Here is a 10,138-nt window from a genome sequence, read left to right as displayed (position 1 = left end):
GAGCAGGTATTCACAAAACTTGAATTAAGTGAATGAAAATACCTTAAGGTGTCCGTGGAGCAGCGGCAGTTCTGGATGACAATCTGCTATTAAACCAAGCACATCTAATGACCTTTTCACCAATAGCTGTATGTCTCTCTCTCCCTTTCTCCCCCCTCTCCCCCTCTCCCTCTCTCTCTGCATGTGTGTGTGGGAGGAGAGGCAGGTAGTCTTGGGTTGCTAATGAAGACAGGGATATACACGACAACTACCAATTAAAGTTGTCAGAGCCACAGTGTTCCCAGGGTTTGACAGTCTCCTCGCACGGCCGCTGATTTTCCTTTACATGCCTTGCAGCGCAATTAGAGCCCGGTGGGTGTGGTTGGACAGAAATTACCTCACGTGCCATTGTCTTTCCCTCCATTATGGATTCATAGCTGGCATTGTGTGTGTGTGTGTGTGTGTGTGTGTGTGTGTGTGTGTGTGTGTGAATGCAACAGCGAGCACAGCACCCATCAAGCGCACACGGCTCCGGAAACCGAGCGCCACAGCCACCAATTAAACACACACTCGTGTTCACATTAATGCCAGCCGGGACACAAATGTGCATGAAGAAAAGCGCCGGGTTGCACACATGTATGCGCACACAATGGCGCGCAGACAGACAATGCGCGATTTGGCAGAGGTTATAATCTTTTACCCCCTTCATCCCACTCTTCTTCTGGTCTCCCTTCTCCGTGAGTAACTATGAATCATCTCCTCTGAGTATTAAAAAAAAAAGACTACAGGGAGGTTTCATTTGCTAACCAGCGTGGCTAATTGCTGCTTCAGCCATAGCCAACCGCCATAAATATCATTTCATGGCTGCTCTACATAATTTATGATAGGGCAGTAGATAGGAAGCGATTACCACTTTACCAGGGCTGACCTTATCCTAATTAGAGTCTCCGATTCACATTATGAGAATGTATGATGAGGTTAGACTGACAGGCCGAGGCAAAAAGGAAAGAGTTTATCATAAAAGGACAAAATATAGATGTACAAAATATCCGTACACCTCCGTATCAATTGAAGCTAACACTGATTGAATTCCAGATCTCCGTCAAAAGGTCAAAATGTTCTCTGATTCAATGTCACCGTCACCACAGGTAACAAATTCACTGCTGCTGAGCTGCTCCGCTCAGAGCTGTAATAATAAAGTCGGTAAACAAGAACGGAGCTCTTTATAATTAAAGCTTTTGGCCAACATTTTATTGCAGGAGTTTTTATTACAAGGCAGCTCTTGCTTCCTTTCCCCACTGACTCTGGGGACGGCTACCTCGCTGCTGCCAAGAAATATTCCTACAGACATTGAGGAACGTTTTTGAGTTTTAACTTAAATCAGCGACCATCACGAACGCATCGGGGGAAACAGCAGGTTGTCAACCTGATCAGACTACGACCAGAAGATGTCTCAAGCATGCTCCTTGTTTGCTTCTTTATTACGTTATATACGTAACAACAGTTGTGATACAACTTCACAACATGGGAAAGTTGAAATAACTCGATTAACGTTTGGTTTTCACGCTGGACACAAAAAGCCATCCTGTGCTTGTTTGACCCAACCGACTCCTCCTTGTGCAAAGTTTCTCGCTCTTTACACAACTACTTCTGTAGCGTTGACTGCCGACTGGAGCTGGAGGGCAAATGTCTTCGCTTCATGATGGTAATGTGACAGACGGAAGGAGAGAGGCGAAATAGAAGAGGGTCTCGGATAAAGGGCCGAGTTCAGCCAGAGTTGACCTGTCGGCGTGATAAAATCCTGCAGAGTTTCATGCATGGCATGTTTATTTTCTGTTTTAAACATTACTGCCCTGAGCTGTAACGTCCCGACTAAACTTGTGCAATCAAAAGATTCCAGCACTCGTTAGCAAGCGGACCAACTTTTTCTGAAGCATCTTCGGGAGTTTTATCCACTGGATGTTTCAGAAAAGTGTTCGCTTTGTGTCCAAACAACAACAGCAGAGGAGTTTGTTGATCTATACACTTTGTTTAGAGCTTCAAACAGACAATAATGAAACCATAAAATAACTTCAAACAGTGCCTGATCAATAACGTTGCACCTTTGAACCTTAAAGTCAAAGTCCTTTTAAATAGTTAAGAGAGTATGCTGAAAGTTATCTGGAAATACTTGTATGGTCTGTCACAGTCATGTCTTGAAGAATATTCTGCTCCTGGGCACAAAAGAAAAAAAACACTTGAGTCAGTCGTGTTTATTAATACTGGTGCTTTCATTTATGTTGTTCTGATCCTGGTGTCACAGCAAACCACTTCAGTGTCAACGTCTCCACACCGACAACAATAAAAAACTGGAAATCAAAGTGGTGGAGACGTGAGAAACGTGAGAGGGAAGGAGGTAAAAGGTTGAAACGGAAAGCAACAAAAAAAAAAAAAGGGTGTGAGGATGGAAGAATTTGGTGTGTGTGTGTGGGGAATAAAACTTATGTGGGTCAGGGTGAGTCTAAAATGAGAATAGAAGAATGTGTGAGAGAAATCGGGATGAAAAGCCTTCAGCAGGTGATTTTGCATGTGTGTTATTAGAGAGAAAGAAAGAGGAATAAAGAGAGGATGCTGAGTCAAGATGAAAGCGTCGCCTTTTGGGAATGAAATAATGGTGACCAATGCATTTCCTCTTGGCGGGGAACACCACAGTATGTGTATGTGTGCACTTTGAAGTACAAATCTTTGAAGGGATATCACTGACTGGTACCTGTACTGACTCCAGACCAGTCTGTAGTGCAGGTGAAGGTTAAGGGTTGGACTGAAGAGTTACATGTGCAGGTTTGAAGATGCACTCAGCACTTTTATTTTCATGCAACAGTTTAAGAATGGTTAAATCCTATGTCTTGAAATCTTGCATGTTGATGTCTGTTTGTTTTATTCAAATGCAAGTTGCTTCCGGAGGACAAAGCATGGATGTTTCAGAGTTAAGAAGTAATATTTTGTGAAGCAAAACTTTGCACATATGCTGATGATTTGCCAATGTTTCATAGCATAGTTCCCGTCCTTCCAATATAACTCGTGCAATTGTCTGCTGTTGGGGTTGTTGTTGAACTGCTTGGAACTAGATGTTGACAACAAGTTGTAAAATATCTATAAACCCTCAATTTGTGTGGTAACATGTTACTGGATATAGTTACTGCTATAATAGCATGTGTTAGATTAGTCCATTACTGCCTGACATATTACACTTCCACATTCTCCCAACACTGACGCTAGTGTTGCTCCATGTCTGTTGGAGGTGTAAATAGAAAATTGTTTGCCGACACGATTCTCTTAATAAAGTGACAATGTGTTAGTCCTGTTTACTGCTAACATCCAAACAACCACATGAACTCTAAAACTAAAAGAGTAGTGAGGTTAATAAGTAACCATTTAAAAACCAGCAAACTATTTTCATATTTTCATACTGCTGAATGTAAATCCGTGGGATCCGTGTCATGGCGAAGGCTCCCGCGTCTTGCCAGCATTCACTTAACTCTCTTACCAAGCTCGAGTGTCCACGTTGACTCCAGATAAGCAATGTGAACACACTGGGGCACCGCATGGCACGAGCAGAGGGGCTTAAGACCCCCGGCTAATTTTTCCATTTCAATCACAGGATGACTGAAAGCTCGCCAAAGTGTTGCACAAACCGACACTTTCCAAACCAGACAGGAGTGCCAAATCATCTCGCCGCTCACCACCTCACCTCTGTTTCTTTTTGAAAAAAAAAAAACTAAAATCATTTCAACTCCCACAAACCACACGCTGCAATCACTCTTTTGTTCCGTCTGTCCATAATTTGTTGTATGAAGCGGGGCCAGCGGAGAACGCTGCATTGTCTTCAAACTACCAGGTACAGCACATGATACAATATCTAGTTTATGAGTCCAAATACTTTACTTTCAGGGGGATGTTGCTATGACGACTTGAACGATGCTGGTGGTGTGTGCCGTCGCTGTCTGGGGGGTTGGGAAAAGGGGGGGGGGGTATGAGGTTACTGTTGCCTCCCAAACCTGGGGTACTCAGGATAAACGCAGCCAATCAAAAGGGGATGTGGAGGTAATGAAGACTAAGGCGCTGAGAGGCAGGGAGCTTTTAGAAGCCGCCGTAATGCTGAGCACTTCAGACCCGCTCGCTCCGTCTTCCACAGCTCGTCGGATTAGCTGGCCTAGTCTCTATGGAAACCTTGCCCCACATGAAAACGCATAACACGCACACACACACACACACACACACACACTGAAGATTTTTTTTTTTTTATTTCCCTCAGTTCAAAAATGAAACAGGATAATTTAAGTGCTACTTGTGATTTTCTGCTTTTTTGACATCGCTTTGCCTCGTGGATGTGCTTATGGAGTCATCAGCTCGACTGAGGGAAAACAGGCCTGACTGCAGCAGACAGGCACATATATAAAGTCTGACTCCTCAGACCTAATGCCTCTCTATCCGGCGCTCTCCACAAACTGGTGCTAAAATGTTCTTAGGGCATTTGAAAAAAAAAAAGGAAAAAAAAGAGGATACACAGTCAGGGAGCGAGAATCTCCCTGCAACAACGAAAAAGAAATCTACAGGCTCAATTAATTTCTCACCTCGAGGTATATTCTCGCTCGCTCTAGGTTGATCCCTGCTCAGCTGCTGAACATCGCAGCCAATAACCTTCGCTTTCCCAGTGTAAGCTCCAGCTGAGGGCTGCGGTTACGTCAGGGAAAGGAAGTGCAGCTATTTGGAGGCGAGCCAAGAGGGCAGAAACCACCCACAGCATCTGAGAACACACAGGAAGGCAGAAATAGAGTATTCAAGAGAGAGATAGCTGACGAATGAGCACTTGCATAGGGTGGTACTGGTGCGAGCATGATGATACATGGGATGATATTGGGCTCCCACATATCTGATTCACATCTCCAGACGATATAACTACAATCTGTTATACCCAAACACGGGAGTTGTGATCTGCTTTCGATTGGAATTCAACGCAGCAGTCGGAATATGCTCGTGTTGGTTTCACTCATTACGTACCCTAGTGACTGATGGTGTTTTGCAAGCATTTGAATGATTATAAATAATTTAAATAGTTATAGCTCTGAGTCCACATATGGGAGCGAGGGAGCAGGATGGTATTAGCATCCTAAACAGAAAATAATGTAATATGTTTAAGGCTGAAACATATTTCTGTGAGACAGAACATTAGCTAACATCCAACTCGTTTATTCTCTTAGCAAGCTATCCACGAACATTTTATTTATACAGCCTGATGCCTGCATCCCATGATGCACTGCATGCCCCAGACTAGCTCAGGTTGTGAATGGATGAGGCTAATCGTCAAACCAGCCTGTCCTCATCAGAAAAAATATCATTTAGTTCGACTGTGAAAGCAGCTTATTACTGATCATGTTTACAATTGCTTGTTCAGTGGTGACCTCTAGTGGCTGAGGTAAATATTACAGCAGTAAATATACATATGGTAACTGATATTAAGTACATTTATAACGTTGTGGCAACCCAAACTATGATGTTTTCCAAAACCTAACCCAAATGCAAATGTACGACAACTATTCACACCTGGGCTCAGCTACATCTAGCAACCCACATGAAGGCCGGCTGGGTCACCAAACCACAACTGGCCCAAACGACTCAACAGTATCATTTGTTCTATCAATATCAGAAGTGTTTCACTCTTCGGTGTTAGTATTGACTTCAGTAACCCGGGTATCAGTCGGGTTCTATTACCAGATACCATTAGGCTGCATCTAATGATTGATTTCATGCTCCATTAGTCTGCCGATTATGTCATTGATAAATCAATTGTTTGGTCAATAAAACTTTTGAAATATTGAACAAATTCCATCACAGGTTTCAAGATATATTCAAAATATTAGATTTTGTTCAAAAAAATATTTATCGGGATACAGAGGAGAGGAATGCCAGGAAATCGACCGGTGAAAACCAGCAGCTAATTGATTAATCGACTTGCACCATTGTCCCGGTTCTAAACGTGTTTGCAGCGAAACATAATAACCAGTTTACTGCAGATAAGCTCTATGAAAAGGCCACCGACATGTCCTCAAGTGCATATCTACAGAAGCTGTTACCACTTTCTTTTTCGTACCCTAAAGCATGTGCAAGCTGAGTGACGTGTTCAGGGTTAAACAATCGGAGAACATCTTCCTCTGTGTCGCAAACTCAGCCAGCAGGCATACCGCTGCCGCCGCTGCGACACTGAGGGGAGTTTTCTTTGAATGACTGGTTGGAATCATGTTGCATATCTGAGCCTCGACATGTGGAAAACATTGGAGACGCTCACAGGGCAAAAACAGCTGGAATGCCATCATTAGGAAATCATTAGATGCCAAAAAAGAAACAAGCTAAATGTGTGATACCAGGATTCACTGTCTGTTTTCTGTGACTGCATCCCAGTTGTGTCCGATACAAACAGATTGCCTATAGTATTCCGTCCATTACGCCAGGTGCATCCTCGTATATGGATTAAAAAATTGCAAGTGAGCACGTCTTCATGGAGCACACATGAAGACATGTAGAGACGCGTGAGCCAGAAGAGATGAGAGAAGCCGACTTGTCCTCGTCTCTCAGGAAGCTTTTCATGTCCTCCAGCAGCTTTTCCAAGTTGCTGAATCGCCTCCTGTTAACGCTCCTCCTGTCACCATCTGATCTGATAAAAGCGAGGATACAGAGCAGCTCATCTGTGCAGCTCGCCACGATAAGACTCGACTTCAAAAACCCGGCCGGGTCTCGGTGTTGAAATGTTCAAAAGCGACCCGGTGACAGTCCACTCCTTTTGTCCGCGGCCAGCTCTGCCAGACAGTAATCTGCGGCCATGTCCGCCGCTCGCCGTGTGGGCCTTTGAAGCTCGGGCTTTGGGTTTGACCTCGCTGCTATGAGCTTGCTGTCAGGGTTCAGCCGTAAGCAGTCAGAGTGGACAGTGGATAGAGAAAAGGACAGGCATGGGGCCATATGACAACCCATAGATAAAGACAGAATCAGACTGTGTGACATACAGATTACGGTCGGAATAAAACACGCTCTGAACACAGTTGAACCCGGAGCTCTGACAGCTGTCTGCTTGATAACCACATGTTCTGCACTGACCTATCAGACATGACTCCATCCCTCTGTTGTGTAACGCTCATTATGTCCGTCTGTTAATTGCCTGTATTCTCACTAAACATCATATTTTTTCCTCTCTGTTTCTCTGCTGCCGGTGCCGCAGTGACCCCGTCTCCCTTCAAGCATCATTTAAGTTTTATCTAAAATAATCAAATCTAATTAACACTTGAAGCAAAGTCACTTAGTGGCTTGTTAAATGCTGTTAATTGTGTTAAATATAGTGAATGCCAAATTGGAGCCATTCCACTTGAGCTATATCTACTGTAGCTGTCTCTTGATAAACAATTTAAGAGTATGTTATTGTTGCGGAAGCTGTCATTAAATTTGCGCTCAGTTTTATTAATACAAGATCTGGACCCAGATAACGAGCTGCTCTGCTGGTTAGTTGTAGATTTGTTTGTTTTTGTTTAGAGTAAACAGGAATGTGGAAATACAGTGAATTTCTTACAGTAACAAAATACGTAGTTTAGTTCCATAGAAACAGGTAGTCAGCTGCTTTTTTTTCCCCCTTAACCTAACCAAGAGGTTTTGGTGCCTAAACCCAACCAGGAAAGTAGTTTTGTAGTCTAAACATAGCCATGTAGTTTTGTCACCTAAACCTAACCAAGTAGTTTTCTTGCCTAAACCCTAAACAAGCTTTGTAAAAAGAGCAGTTTCTTGCAGTTTTTGACTCACCAGGAAACACTTATACACCCTTCAAAAAGTAGTCTAAAAATCTATTTAATAGCAGCAATTCATGCAAGACCTGCAGCGTAGTAATAAGAAAGTGACAAAAAGGATTTCAAAAGCCTCTAAACTTTGGAAAAACAAACATATTTTCAGCATCTTTGACTTTGAATAAGGCTCTTGTGTATTGAGTGATATTTTCCTTAAGGCAGTAAAAACTTTGACTGAAACGTTTCATGCTCTCTGCGCCTCATTTTCCAGCCACTGTTGGATCCCAGGACCCCCAGACTGCTCCTGCCAAACTCACCCACTTGTATATGTCATTCATGCATGCTTTCACGCACAGCGGGTCCTTAATACAACACAGGAGTATATTTACTTGCTTTGTGCATCACTCTCACCGCTGCTGGCCCACAGGTCGACCGGCCCAGTGGGACCGAACTCCCGCTGCTCCAGATGGCGCCACAGCCCCTGCTGCCAAAGTCTCCACGCTACATAATCATAACCAGCTGGTTTGCCAGGTAACAGTGAGGTCAGGGTGCCCAAAAGTAGTCATGGTCAGGAAGTATGAAGAAGCAGCGGCGTGAGAAGGTAGTGTTACTGTACTCTAGCTGACACTGTTCATATCGAGGTGTGAAAACTGACTGTGTTGAAGTCAGAATCATCAGAACCAATTCACGTTGTTTTCCATGTCACACCTTTAAAGATCACGTTCTTGTGTGGTGAAATGTGAGCCTGCAGCAGCAAGTTGTGAACGGGCATGACACAACCACAGAGCCGGCAACAATGATGACTGATTCTTTTTTTTTCCAGGTTATGATCGATTTCCTTGTGAGATTTGTGAGATCATGTGAGATTCCATTTTACCGAGCTTCAGGTTATAAACTTGTGTCACTGGGATTGTGGCACACGTTTGGTCATTTAGATATCAGGACTTGTCGTCCGAGAGTCAAATATTGTGTTTCTGCAGCGCTGAAATGATCCGTGAAACCATGAAGGTTTGAACGCACCATTTGTCAGCCAATTAGGTTTTAATAAGAGGTTTTCCCATATGGTTCAGAGCTGAATAAACGAACAGATGCCGGCTTAAAATGAATTGAAGGGAAAGCCTCAGGAAATGGTGGGTGTCCAGTTTGTGTCAGAACACTTTGGGTTTGTGTATCTCACATTTTTCATGTTCTCCATGTGAAATTAATCAAACACCTTGAAATACACCGCGCACTACAGACTTATGGGTCGTAGCTCCTGGGGTAGTGGGGCCAATCACACGTCACATTAAAGGGTAACTCCACCAATTTTACACATTAAAGTGTGTTTACAGGTCATGGGGAGGACTACTGCATGTGTGAAAAAAAGTGGTATAAAGTCTTTTGTGGCTCCAGAGGAAACTGATGGGGGATGTCACTCACTGGCTGAGGTGCATTGTGGGTCATGTCAATGCCAGGTTTTGAAAAGCAGTCCACTACTATAACACTGCTGTCAAACGATCCAGCGGTATCACCTTTTCTTATTCCATGATTCTTTTCCTCTTTTTCAAAACCTGATGACTATATTACCCACAATGCAACTGAGAGTGACATCTCCAGTATTAAATTCCAGATTACAGGAGCCACAAAAGGCTTTATACAACTTTATGCTGTCAATTACAGGTGTCGTTTGACTGGAGAAGTTCTGCTCTAGGTTATTTCCGTTAAAGTATCGAGTTTAACGATACCAAACCCTAATTTTGAGGTCAAGAAACATCTGAAATGAATATAATTCCAGGGGTACCGGTGGTAGTTATTGGGTTGAGATTGAAAAACCCCACAGTGGTAAGAAGTTTTGAGGGTGAACCAGCGCTGTACCATTCCTGCCCTAAAGAATGCACGCCTCAGGCTCTGATTGCGGCACGCCACAGTGGTCACAGCTGCAGAAGTGAAGTATGAAGTGTTGAACAGTACGGGGATGAGGTCAGAGTCGCGGTACCCCCGCAGTAGTCATGGTTGTAGGAGCCAAGTATGAAATATCCGACAGTGTTACGGTGGAGCTCCATGCTTCAGGAGAGGGCCTCGGTTCGCTCTGCTGGGGGATCAGGCTCAGCCAATCAAAACCATTCCACATCATTGGCCAGGGCCATCTCTTATCTAGCAGCAGTGGAGAGGCTTTCCCTACTAATGCCACCCAGCTAGCTAGATCCTCCATCCTTTGCTCCACCACTCTTAAAACCCACCCCCACCTCTCTCTTTTCTCCCCCTCATTTTTTTTTGATTTTTTTTTTCTCTCCTCGCTTCTTCTCTCTGATTCTATCTCTCCTGCTCTCTCCATCCAGCAAAACTCTCAACTCCACCTCTCCTTTTTCTCATCTAAC

This window comes from Acanthopagrus latus, chromosome 14 (genome assembly GCF_904848185.1).
Source record: "Acanthopagrus latus isolate v.2019 chromosome 14, fAcaLat1.1, whole genome shotgun sequence".
Lineage (NCBI taxonomy): Eukaryota > Metazoa > Chordata > Actinopteri > Spariformes > Sparidae > Acanthopagrus > Acanthopagrus latus.
Note: the sequence above shows the minus strand (reverse complement) of the source record.